The 13,270-nt window shown below is 40.3% G+C and overlaps 1 protein-coding gene across 1 annotated transcript in view; it reads left to right on the top strand.

Annotated features, from left to right (window-relative positions):
- The window catches only part of STX12 (syntaxin 12), a 78,930-nt gene that overhangs the window by 11,182 nt on the left and 54,478 nt on the right, over positions 1-13,270 (top strand). The window lies entirely within an intron of this gene.

Below are 13,270 nucleotides of genomic sequence, written 5' to 3' on the forward strand. Positions count from 1 at the left end.
GTTTGAGGACTTCTTGAGTCTTCAAATGGATTTCTTGTAAAAAGGCGATAGAAGTACCAATTTTCTTGAGGTAAGATATCGTTTTCATTTTGATAGGAGATGTAAGACCTCCTATGTTCCAGGAGGTACATTTAACTCCAGTGACTATAGAAATTATCTATATAGTGAGATGGGAGAGAAAGAGAGAAGAAAGAGAGAGCGAAGGAGAACAAAAAAAAAGAGAAACCCCCCCCCAAAAAAAACAAACAGAGACAACATGCACAGAACAGACGACTGAGCCGTCTGTCACCCTATGCTGAAAGAACCCAAGCATAATAACAAAAGAAAACATCTATAGTTTACTATTAGTAACTGACAGACCATTTAATCAGGAGAACAGTTTTTAATAAAAAAAAGTTTCTGCCGCAGAGGCAGTATTGAAAAAATATGTGGTATTGTCAAACACCAATCTAAGTCTAGCAGGATGTAAAATAGTTGCACGCAACCCTTGCTGTATGAATTTTGTGCATACTGGGGCTAATTCCCTTCTTTTTAAGGCTGTTTCTGCTGCATAGTCCTGGAATAATAAAATTTTAGTTTCCCCAAGAAATATAGGTTGGTGTTTGTGAAAGGCTTGTAGAAAAGTGATTTTATCTTGGTAGTTCAAAAGTTTAACTATGATTGGTTTTTTTTGGGATGAGTCTCAGGAATCTTTAGCAAACATGGGAGTGTATTTGTAATTAATTTACTCAGATCTTCGAACTGCTTTTCCTCAGGGACCCCAGTTACTCTTAAATTATTTTGCCTTGCGCGATTCTCCAAGTCTTCCACTTTATTCTGTAATTTAAGACGGGCCGAGGAAGTAACTTCTAATTTAGCATTCTGGCCTAGAGTAAGATCTTTGTTCTACTTCGGAAAACCTTTCGGAGAATTGTTTAATTTCTGCGGCTAACTGCGCAATATCTTGCTTGATCTCTAGTTTAAGAGAGTCAAACTTAGGTGTGAGAGCCGTAGAGATATTAAGAACTAAAGACTGTGAATCATTAGGCTCATGTAAACTTAGAGAATCACGTGGAGACATCTGTACCTCTACGGGGGCCTCCGTGGTAGCTTTATGCTTTTTGTCCCTTTGTCTAACCGACATGGCTGAGGGTGAAGTTTTAGAATGTGAGTGTAGAAATGTATCCATATACTTGTGAGGGTGTGAAATAGTAAAGGAAGGGAACTAACAACCAGTTCCAAAAGTGATTGGGGGGGGGGAAGAACCCCGTCATCAGAGGACACAAAAAAAGGGGGAAATAGTGCCGTGAAGTAAAGTAGTTTTTTTTTTTTTTTAAGAAAAAGAAGTGAGTTAAGTGAACCAAAAACAGTCATGCTGAAGACGAGAGCATATTCACAGATGATGGATGAGGCCATTTAAATAGTAAACAAATTTTTTTTTTCCAAGCAACAGTAAATATTTTATAAATAACGCCACTAGCCCTCTTTTTGTTAGTTATTTATAGGATTAAGTGAGTTTAAGAAGATTTTGGAGTCCTTAGGACCTGAATAAGGTATAATCAAACCCAATTACAATTTTTGTTAATATGAAAGAAGATAAAAATTAGTTAATTAAGTGGGCCTTTTGAAACTAAATAGTATTTTATACCATATACTGCTAAACTTTGGGCTAAGGAAAACTAGTGAAAGTAAACAGTTAGTGGTTAAGTGCTTATATGTAGTGTAGATAAATCTAAAACCTGAAGGTTTTATACATTGTTGTGAGCATAGCAAATTTTACATAAACACATTATCTACACAACCAGAGCCCTAAACACACTTTTGATACAAACAAAGAGGTCCCTGGAAAAATAGAACAATAGCAGCAGTACAGGCAATTCCCAGGCTATAGTGTTGAGCAGATTCAAATTTTACTAATGTAAAAAAGAAACGTGGGCAAATTGCCTTGAGGGGCCCTTTGTATCTTATTATATTCTGACCTAGATGAAGCTAAATAAAACTAAATTGAATGGGACAGAGAGTTTAATAGTTTCGGCTCATCTATTGATACACTCTGAGCTTACCAACTCTATAGCCCCAACACCTGTTCTAGGGGAGTTTTATGTATTGTAACAATCTGATACCGGTTTGCACAGAGACTATATCTGGGAAGGTGTTATCCCACAGTCCCGTTCATACCTATTTTAATTATGTTGAGCTAACCTGCAGAAGAGGAAATACCAGTTGTGTAGCAAACTCTGAATTCCTATAGCCTCTAGTAAAGTATACTAAAACCACTAAGAAAACATGCTTAGAGTTTAAAATAACATAGTAAGTAAATGGTATTGGTACCTTTTATATGATAAATCTAGATAAGGTAAGCCTATGGCAGTGAGTCGTAATCTGAGAAAAGACACCAATTTTACCGGTTATACCAAGCTTTGGGAACACAAGTGCAACAGTGTATAACTGGGGTCCCTATACCTCAGTTACAAAGTATTCAGTAAGAAAGTCGATCTGAGAAAACAAGTTATTAAGTGATAACCCTGCAGTAGCTAGAGTCGTTTAGGACTGGAAGAGGAGAAAATGTGTCTATCCACCATACTACGTTACCAGTCCTTATGTCAACCATTGCTGATTGCAGTTTGAGAAGCCTCCGTCAAGAGCGACCCCCCCTTGCGCAGCACCAGTGGAAGGGGGAGCGCTAGGCAGAGGAGCAGAAATACCAGGTGCACTGGTTCGTCTAGGAGCAAACCCTGTTTAGAAGCGATTTACTAGAAGCAGCCCGGGGGCTAAGGAGACACCCCAGGGAACGAGATCAAGCCTTACCCCTCACACAACATCAGTAGGAGGGTACAGCAACAAAAGAGAGATGGATCTCCTGGGGACTTCACCAATGCTCCCTTGTTATGCTTCCTGGGTAGAACAGAAACCGCTGCACCGCCAGTGATGCCCACAGTGTTTCCAGCTCCGTAGCAGGATACTAGAGCAGCCGAAAGAGACAGGTAATAGGAGTAACAGTCCTTACCCCTCACGCAACATCGGGGGGGGGGGGGTACAGCAAGGACGAGAAGTGTATCTCCCGGGGACTTCCCAGAGGCTGCCAGATTACTTTTACTGGAGAATACAGATGCCGCTACACAGGGCGGTCCCAGCTCTTTGTCCGGATGATAAGCCAAGCAGGGAAATCAGGTAATGGGCCAAGTTAGTGTCCAGTATAGCTGTAGGAACAGATTACCTCTCCATTGATACGATCCACTCTGGGGCACTTGAATGAAAGAGATGTTTTTTGAGGCACTGAAGCCTGCCGGCACCTGACGGACCTTGTCTCCTTGAGTTCAGTTGTTGGAGCTGCTATGGCTCAGGTAATGTTGAACCTCCCTCTCACCGCAGCCGAGAGAGGGAGGAGGATGAGCTAATTAGTATGGGAATTACTCTCCAGGTTTCTCCAATTCTTTTTCCTCCTCCTTGGAAGGAGCTAAGGATTAGTGAATAAAGTGTTGTATAGATGTTTTGATACAGAGTTGAATCCTTTTCAGATGCTGCAACACGCAGCCTTAGTGCAATGTTGTGGCACTATAGGTTTCCAGTAGTGATGTTTTTCGGCTATACAAGCCACCCAGGGTCTAAGGGTTTAGGCGCAGATCCTTGCCAGTAGCTTGTAGGAGAAAGAGAGATCAGAGCAGGTGCGTCACCTGACCAAACACCTGTGCTCCTCCTCCGGAAACTCTAGGGCATGTAGAGTATGCAATTTTAAACAACTTTCTGATTTACTTCCATTAACAAAATGTGCACAGACTTTTTATTTTTACACTTTTTGAGTCACCAGCTCCTATTGAGCATGTGCAAGAATCCACAGAATATACGTACATGCATTTGTGATTGGCCGATGGCTGTCGAATGATACTGGAGTAGTGGAAATAAATATAACTTTGTCAGACAAAAAATCTACTGCTCATTTGAAGTTCAGACTAAGTGATATTGCATTGTCTTTTTATTATGCATTTGTTAATTAAAATACATGGTCTCTTTCAGCTCAGCTTTTAAGTAGAAGCATCCAAAAAAAAAAAAAAAAAAAAGGGAAAAAAGTGTTCTACTCTCAGTAACTGTATTATTTTTGACCTTCATTACAATGTTCTCACCAGGACCTTTTTAGTGGATGCACCACCTGGCTGATTTTAGTGACCACCGGCTAAAATTAGCCAGTATTAAAAATGTTAAATTTTAGTGTAGCCTTCTCTAGGGCAACCTCTGCACCAATACCTTTTTCTGTTGGCGTCCTCTTGCCTCTAGGATCAAACACAAAATCCTTACTCTGACACACAAAGCCCTCAACTGCATTGCTCCCCCCTACATCTCAGACCTTGTCTCCAGATACTCTCCCTCCCGTCCCCTTTGCTTCACTCCGTTCATGATCTCCTACTCTCCTCCTCTCTTGTTACCGCCTCACATTCTGTTTACAGGATTTTTCCAGACTGGCTCCCATCTTATGGAACTCTTTGCCTCGCTCCACAAGACTCTCCTCTAGTTTTAAAAGCTTCAAATGCTTCTCTCTACTATTCAGGGACACATACAACCTACACTAACCTTCCTATCTCCACTATTATCCCCTTAAGCCCCATAGCATGTAAGCCTATAAGCCCAGCTGTTAGTAGTTCACCTTCATAAGAGCCGACTACAACAGTGCAACTCTCGGCAGGACCCTCTACCCTTTCGATGTCTGTAATTGTTTTTTATATACCACCTATGTTCATAGCGCTGCAGAACCTGTTGGTGCTTTTGGATAGCTGAAAATGATATAATATTAGAAAATATTGCATTTCCCCCACCTGGCTACTTCAAAATGCCACTGCTGGCAACATTTTCTGTGGAGAACACTGTTTTACATTATGCTGTATAAATATATATTTATTAGATTGCAAAAATGCACACAACACAATGTTACTACTCACAATGTTGCACAAAAAGCAAGAAGTGTTTAACCCCTTATACCTTTTTGATGTAGGTACTACACCACACAGTACTTTGCCTAGTGTACTGTGTTGAAGTGGTGGTACCTATGTAGGGTTGCCATATTGCCGCTTTAAGAGGTGACACATATGAAAAATACATATGTTGGGTTCTTATAATGGAACAGTATTCAACCATTTCTTTAAACAGCTCTATTGGGTGAAGCATTTGTAGGCATTTCCTGTTACAGAGCAACACGCTGTTTTTAGGAACAACTTCTGGCTTCCTGACTGCGTTCAACTATGCTTGTCTGCTACACAAAAAATATAGTACCATAGGAGCGGGAGCGTATGGAGGTCCGAGGTGAAATCTTATAACGGCAGCATAGTTAAAGGGATAATCTAGTCAAAATTAAACTATGATTATTCAGATAGAGCATGCAATTTTAAGCAACTTTCTAATTTACTCCTATTATCAATTGTTCTTCATTCTCTTGGTATCTTTATTTGAAAAAGCAAGAATGTAAGTTTAGGAGCCAGCCCATTTTTGACCATTCTCCTACCCTGCATGGGATCCATTCCTTTTATGTATATTTTTGGAAATCCACAATTTTATTCTGATACAGTGTGTTTAGTACTTGTTGTAACATGTTAATGTTTTTGTAATTTTGTCATGTAGTTATAAGTAACAGTGATTTGTTTCCAATAAAGCTTTTGCACACACACACATATATATATATATATATATATATATATATATATATATATATATATATATATATATATATATATTCTATCCTGTATATGGTTTTCTTTACTTTTCAATAGTAAAAGCCAAGTTTTCATATGTATTTTTAATAAATGTCCTCCCTTAAAGTGGCAATATGGAAACCCCCTATACCTATGTCCAGCACATAAACGTTGCTTGTCCTCCATATGAAGCCAGATTGCCAGACAATCGTTAGAGACAGTGACAAGAGGCTAGTAACAAAGATCCCAGGGAACAGAGAGAAGAGTGAGGTTAGAACACTGTTTTGGGGAATCAGTGAGGTGGGAGGGTGAGAAGGGATCCTTACACTTAGGGCTAGATTTAATAAAGCCCTACGGCTGCAAGTTCTCATATGAACTTGCTCGCCGTAATTTATCAAGCAGCGGTCACCAGACCGCCGATTCCCTAACCTCTTCGCCACCTCTAAGGTGGCGAAATTCAATCTCCTCGGTCTAGTCAGACCGAGGAGATTGACAGCTCCTGCCCGCGCTTGATTGGCTGTGCACGGGCGGGATTGCGCTTGTGTGCAATGGCGAATACCTGCGGGTAATTTCGCCCCGCCACAGGCGAGCTGAATTGTACAGGGGCGCGTATACGCGCCCCTGTCCGCCTCAGCTTTAATAAATCTAGCCCTTAGGGTTGCCACCTCAGCCATGTTTTCCTGTACACTTATAAGTTGCACATGCTGCAGTGTATGTATGGAGGAACATGAATAGTGCTGTCCACGATCACGATCTGCGTGCTATCCAGGGGTGCAATTAATGTTCCCCTCTGCACACCCTGCAGCATGTGTAACTCATAAGTGTCCAGGAAAACATGGCTGAGGTGGCAACCCTACCTACACAACAGAATATTTTTTAAAACATTTTTAAGGCCCTAAACTGCACCCTTGCTAACCTTTCCTAAGATGGTGGTTACCATTGTGGAGGGGGGTGGGGGGAAAGAGAGTTGTTTGGGAGGGATCAGGATGTGAGAGGTGGGAGGGTAATCCCTACACTACAGCAAATATTTTCCTTAACAGCTGATCGTTTAACCCCTTCACTGCTGAGAATTTTCAGAAGTGTGGAGCACAGCTGCGTTAGGAGCCTTTTTTATTACCAAAAAATGACAAAGCCATGCATGTCTGCTATTATTGGATAAAGGGGACCCACTATAAGTTTTTACAACCATTTTGTCTTTTGACTGTAGTAGTTGTGTGCAATTTATTTCAGTGAGAACGTTTATATTAAAAAAAATAATAAATTAAATAATTAAAATACATTTAACAATGGTTTTTATATACTCACATTTGAGTGCCAAATATACCAAAATGGGCCTAGAGCAATACCTTGGGTTGACTACTTTTTTTAAAAAAAATGTAGTTTTGTGCAGTTCTGTTATACCAAATAAGACATTTTAGACATTGCTGCAGATAAGGTGCAATATTACATATGCGGCCCCGGTTTTTACGTTGTTTTGGTATCGCATATACAACGCCGCATATAAACGTGGAGCGTATATTTTGCCCGCAATTTTTATTACCATAAGTTAACATAGAATCGCATTGTAAATCGGTACATATTCAGCACAAGGATCTACGCGGAAAAAAATTAGAAATTTGACTCCATTTTCACCTTGCCACACATAGGAAGGGGCAGGAAGGCGCAGCAAGCCTTGCGCTGAAAATGTGAGTCCCGTAGCCGGCTGAAAATATTAACTAACGCATGCGCAATATCTATCTACCTGTAAACCGCCAACCCCCACCGCAACAACTAATAAAACTATTAACCCCTAATCCACCATTCACCCACATCGCAATTTAATCTATTAACCCCTAAACTGCCAAACCTCCACATCGCAATAAACCTAACACCCCTTAAATTAACCCCAAATTACATAAAATAATAAAATACTAAATTACAAAAAAAAAAAAAAAAAAAATCCTAAAATTAAATTAAAATAATCTATATTTACAAAAAATAAAAAAATCTAACATTACAGAAAATAAACCAAATTATCAAAAATAAAAAAATTAAACCTAATCTCTATGAAAATAAAAAAGCCCCCCCAAAATAAAAACACCCCCTAATCTAATACTAAACTACCAATAGCCCTTAAAAGGGCTTTTTGTAGGGCATTGCCCTTAAAAGGGCATTCAGCTCTTTTTACAAGTGCCCATTAAATACCTAATCTAAAAAAAAAAAATAATAAAAAGAAAAAAAAAAAAATCCTAACTCTAAGCCCCAAATAGGTACTCGCCGTTCCTGAAGTCTGGCAGAGAAGGTCCTCTTCCAGGCAGTGGTGAAGTCTTCTTGGAACCGGCGACATCTTCCATCTTCATCCAGGACCAATCCAGAGGGTAGATGACCGCGGAACTGAAGACAGGCGATGAACTGCCGGTGGGGTTTATGTGATTCCCCGATATGCGAGGGGAAATTGCGGGCGACGCGGGTTTCAGCAGTTACGCTGAAGCCTGCGCCGCATATCTAATCTTGCCCTAGGTCCTTAAAACAATAAAACTATACACACGTTTGGTTTTAGCTTAATCAGGTGATGCCAATAAAGAAACTGAGTTTTTTTTTTCTTTTTTTCTACAGCTAGAAAAAGCTACAGCATATGATATCTTTATGTTTTTTTGTTTTTTTTGTTGTGGTATCTATTGAAAGCTCTTTTTATGCAATAAATAAATAAAGTCATAAATATAAAAAACAAATTGATAGCAAAAATGCATTGAGATGTTAAAGGTACATGATACCCAAAAAAATAAATATTTTAAAGAACCTTCCAATTTACTACTTTTATACATTGCTTCATTCTCTTGGTATCCTTTTGTTGAAGCAGCAGCACTGCATTACTGTACCTTTAGTGTAGCCTTCTCTGGGGCTTCCTCTGCCCCGTTATCACTTTCTGTTGGGGTACTGCAAGGCTCTGTGCTCGGTCCCCTTCTCAATCTATACGTCATCACTAGGTTCCCTAATAAAGTCCCATGGGTTTCAATATCATTTGTATGCAAACGACACTGAATCTACATCTCTGCTCCAGACCTATCTCCTTCCTTCTTAACCCATGTCGCTGTCTTTCTCATATCTCTTCATGGATGTCCTCTCACTACCTTAACCCCTTAAGGACCAGACCATTTTTCAATTTCTTACCCTTAAGGACCAGGGCTATTTTTTACATTTCTGCAGTGTTTGTGTTTAACTGTCATTTTCCTCTTACTCAATTACTGTACCCACACATATTGTATACCGTTTTTCCCGCCATTAAATGGACTTTCTTAAGATACCATTGTTTTCATCATATCTTATAATTTACTATAAAAAAAATTATAAAATATGATGAAAAATGAAAAAGAAAAACACTTTTTCTAACTTAAAACCCCAAAAATCTGTTACACATCTACAACCACCAAAAAACACCCATGCTAAATAGTTTCTAAATTTTGTCCTGAGTTTTGAAATACCCAATGTTTACCTGTTCTTTGCTTTTTTTTGCAAGTTATAGGGCAATAAGTACAAGTAGCACTGCTATTTCCAAACCATTTTCCCCCCCCAAAATTAACGATAGTTACATTGTAACGCTGATATCTGTCAGGAATCCCTGAATATCCCTTGACATGTATATATTTTTGTTTAGTAGACAACCCAAAGTATTGCTCTAGGCCCATTTGGTATATTTTATGCCACCATTTCATCACCAAATGCGATCAAATAAAAAAAAAAATTGTTAAATTTTTCACAAACTTTAGGTTTCTCATTGAAATTATTTACAAACAGCTTGTGCAATGATGGCACAAATGGTTGTAATTGCTTCTCTTGTATCCCCTTTGTTCAGAAATAGCAGACATATATGGCTTTGGTGTTGCTTTTTGGTAATTAGAAGGCTGCTAAATGCCGCTGCGCACCACACGTGTATTATGCCCAGCAGTGAATGGGGTTAATTAGGTAGCTTGTAGGGTTAATGTTAGCTTTAGAGTAGAGATCAGCCTCCCACCTGATACATCCCACCCCCTGTTATTCCTCCACCACCCCACAATTGTCCCTGCCATCTTGAGTACTGGCAGAAAGTCTCAGTACCCAGTTGTCCATATAATCCTATTTTTCTGTAGTGTAGCTTCCCCCCTCAATACCCTACCCCCTCCCCCTCCCGGATCCCTTTCCAAAAATGTTTCCCCTTCCCCTCCTTTCCTTGTGTATAATGGCCGTGCGCATGCACGCGCTCCCGAGACCCGCCCCCGCCTCCTTGCTCTCACCCACCAACGATCGGCACCATCGCTGCCGATGCAGAGAGGGCCACAACTCTGCAATTCAATTTCTGCAGTGCCCCACTCGTGGGGCATGCAGAAATGGCGCAATCTCGCTATTTTGAGTGAGATTGCGGCAGAGAGAATTCTAGGACTGCAGCGACGCACAGGGTACATAGCTGGTTCTTAAGGGCATAACAACCAATGTCGTACAGGCCAGGATACGACGTTGGTCGTCTAGGGGTTAAGATAAATCTCTACAAAACTGATCTCCTTATTTTTTCCCCCTTCTAAAATCTCCACCCCCCATCTATCTATAACTGTTGACAACTCCGTTACCCCTACCCCGCATGCCCAATGTCTTGGGGTCACACTTGACTCGACTCGGATCTTTCTTTCACTCCTCCCATTCAGGCTTTGGCTAAATCCTGCCACTTTCACCTTAAAAACATCTCTAAAATTAGACATTTCCTTAAACAAGACACAACTAAGATTTTAATCCACTCTCTCATCCTTTCCAGCCTTGACTACTGCAACTCCGTACTCTCTGGTCTCCATAGCTGTCGTCTAGTTCCTTTACAATCCATAATGAATGCATCTGTCAGGCTCATCTTCCTTACACGTCGCTCTTCATCTGCTGCACCTCTCTGCCTATCCCTTCACTGGCTTCCTCTTACCTCCAGGATTAAACACAAAATTTTGATTCTGACATACAAAGCCCTCATCTGCACTGCTCCCCTCTATATCTCCGACCTTGTCTCCAGATACTCTCCCTCTCGTCCCTTTAGCTCTGCTCACAACCTCCTACTCTCCTCCTCTCGTTACCACCTCATATTCCCGTTTACAGGACTTCACCAGACTGGCTCCCATCTTGTGGAACTCCCTGCCTCGCTCCATAAGACTCTTCCCTAGTTTTGAAAGCTTCAAGCACTCCCTAAAGACTCTTCTGTTCAGGGATTCATACAACCTACACTAACCTTTCCTAATCCCAGTTCCTCTCCTCCATTGCTATCTGCCATGAACCCTTTTAGAATGTAAGCTAAGAGTCCAACTGCTTGCAGATCACCTTCACAAGAGCTGACTACAACAGTGCGACTCTAGGCAGGGCCCTCTACCCATATGATCCCTATAATTGCTATCTTGTATACCGCCTATGTTTATAGCGCTGTGGAATCTGTTTTTGCTTTGTGACAAAACAAAATTTTAAAGAAACACAATATTTAAAATTATTTCCAAAAAAATATGTAAGCTTCAGACTGACATCATTTACAGTTTCAGTATAATTTTTTTTTTTTTTTAATCTGGTTCAGAAATCTGTCATTATGTCGGCCTACTGATGCAGTTTCTACTATTTTTTCTTTTGTGGATTCACTAATAACCTAAAAAAAAATAAAAAATCTACTACTTTGAAGGTAGCAAAAAAATCTCTAAGCTCTAACCCATGCCACATATTAAATTGATGGTAAATTTGCCTCCATAACTTCGCATTATCTGAAAAGTCTTCTCATAACCTGCATATTGATAGGCTTATTTTTTTTCTAAAGTAAATTCTACTTTTAAAAATGTGCATTTTTGTCAGGCTCCATTACCTGATTCAATGCAGCCTCTCTGAAAGTTTTTCTCTTAGTCTTATTTGACTGGCAGCTCTTTCAGCCAATCAGAGCCTCACCCTGCACCCCATGTAATTTAGAGAAATAAAGGGAATGTAAAGTGATGTGCAAATCTTACCCCTGCACATATACTAATCTGCTCCCATAAAACCGAAAAAAATTTAAGACCGAAATATACAAAAAACGATGTGTATACGTGCGCTAACAGCTAAGGGATAGTTGTTAATGTAGGTCTAGCTACAGAGACAAACGATTGGTGTAAAAAGAAATGGGCTATTTATTAAAAATAAATATCATAAAAAGTACTATACATGTGTCAAGAAAAAAATTATAATATTAAAAAAATCTTCCTCACATATGACCGGTCATCTAAATATTGTCCTATGTGTTTAAAATCTAGGACCAATAGTTAATGATTATAAACAATTTAAACAATATCACCTTATACGCCACTAATGACAACTAAATAGCACTTGGGTGCTTGATTTCCAATTACACTGTTGGTACAAGGAAAAAATATAATATAAATAAATACAGGGAGTGCAGAATTATTAGGCAAATGAGAATTTTGACCACATCATCCTCTTTATGCATGTTGTCTTACTCCAAGCTGTATAGGCTCGAAAGCCTACTACCAATTAAGCATATTAGGTGATGTACATCTCTGTAATGAGAAGGGGTGTGGTCTAATGACATCAACACCCTATATCAGGTGTGCATAATTATTAGGCAACTTCCTTTCCTTTGGCAAAATGGGTCAAAAGAAGGAATTGACAGGCTCAGAAAAGTCAAAAATAGTGAGATATCTTGCAGAGGGATGCAGCACTCTTAAAATTGCAAAGCTTCTGAAGCGTGATCATCGAACAATCAAGAGTTTCATTCAAAATAGTCAACAGGGTCGCAAGAAGCGTGTGGAAAAACCAAGGCGCAAAATAACTGCCCATGAACTGAGAAAAGTCAAGCGTGCAGCTGCCAAGATGCCACTTGCCACCAGTTTTGCCATATTTCAGAGCTGCAACATCACTGGAGTGCCCAAAAGCACAAGGTGTGCAATACTCAGAGACATGGCCAAGGTAAGAAAGGCTGAAAGACGACCACCACTGAACAAGACACACAAGCTGAAACGTCAAGACTGGGCCAAGAAATATCTCAAGACTGATTTTTCTAAGGTTTTATGGACTGATGAAATGAGAGTGAGTCTTGATGGGCCAGATGGATGGGCCCGTGGCTGGATTGGTAAAGGGCAGAGAGCTCCAGTCCGACTCAGACGCCAGCAAGGTGGAGGCGGAGTACTGGTTTGGGCTGGTATCATCAAAGATGAGCTTGTGGGGCCTTTTCGGGTTGAGGATGGAGTCAAGCTCAACTCCCAGTCCTACTGCCAGTTTCTGGAAGACACCTTTTTCAAGCAGTGGTACAGGAAGAAGTCTGCATCCTTCAAGAAAAACATGATTTTCATGCAGGACAATGCTCCATCACACGCGTCCAAGTACTCCACAGCGTGGCTGGCAAGAAAGGGTATAAAATAAGAAAATCTAATGACATGGCCTCCTTGTTCACCTGATCTGAACCCCATTGAGAACCTGTGGTCCATCATCAAATGTGAGATTTACAAGGAGGGAAAACAGTACACCTCTCTGAACAGTGTCTGGGAGGCTGTGGTTGCTGCTGCACGCAATGTTGATGGTGAACAGATCAAAACACTGACAGAATCCATGGATGGCAGGCTTTTCAGTGTCCTTGCAAAGAAAGGTGGCTATATTGG

The sequence above is a fragment of the Bombina bombina genome, chromosome 3, assembly GCF_027579735.1.
Source record: "Bombina bombina isolate aBomBom1 chromosome 3, aBomBom1.pri, whole genome shotgun sequence".
NCBI lineage: Eukaryota > Metazoa > Chordata > Amphibia > Anura > Bombinatoridae > Bombina > Bombina bombina.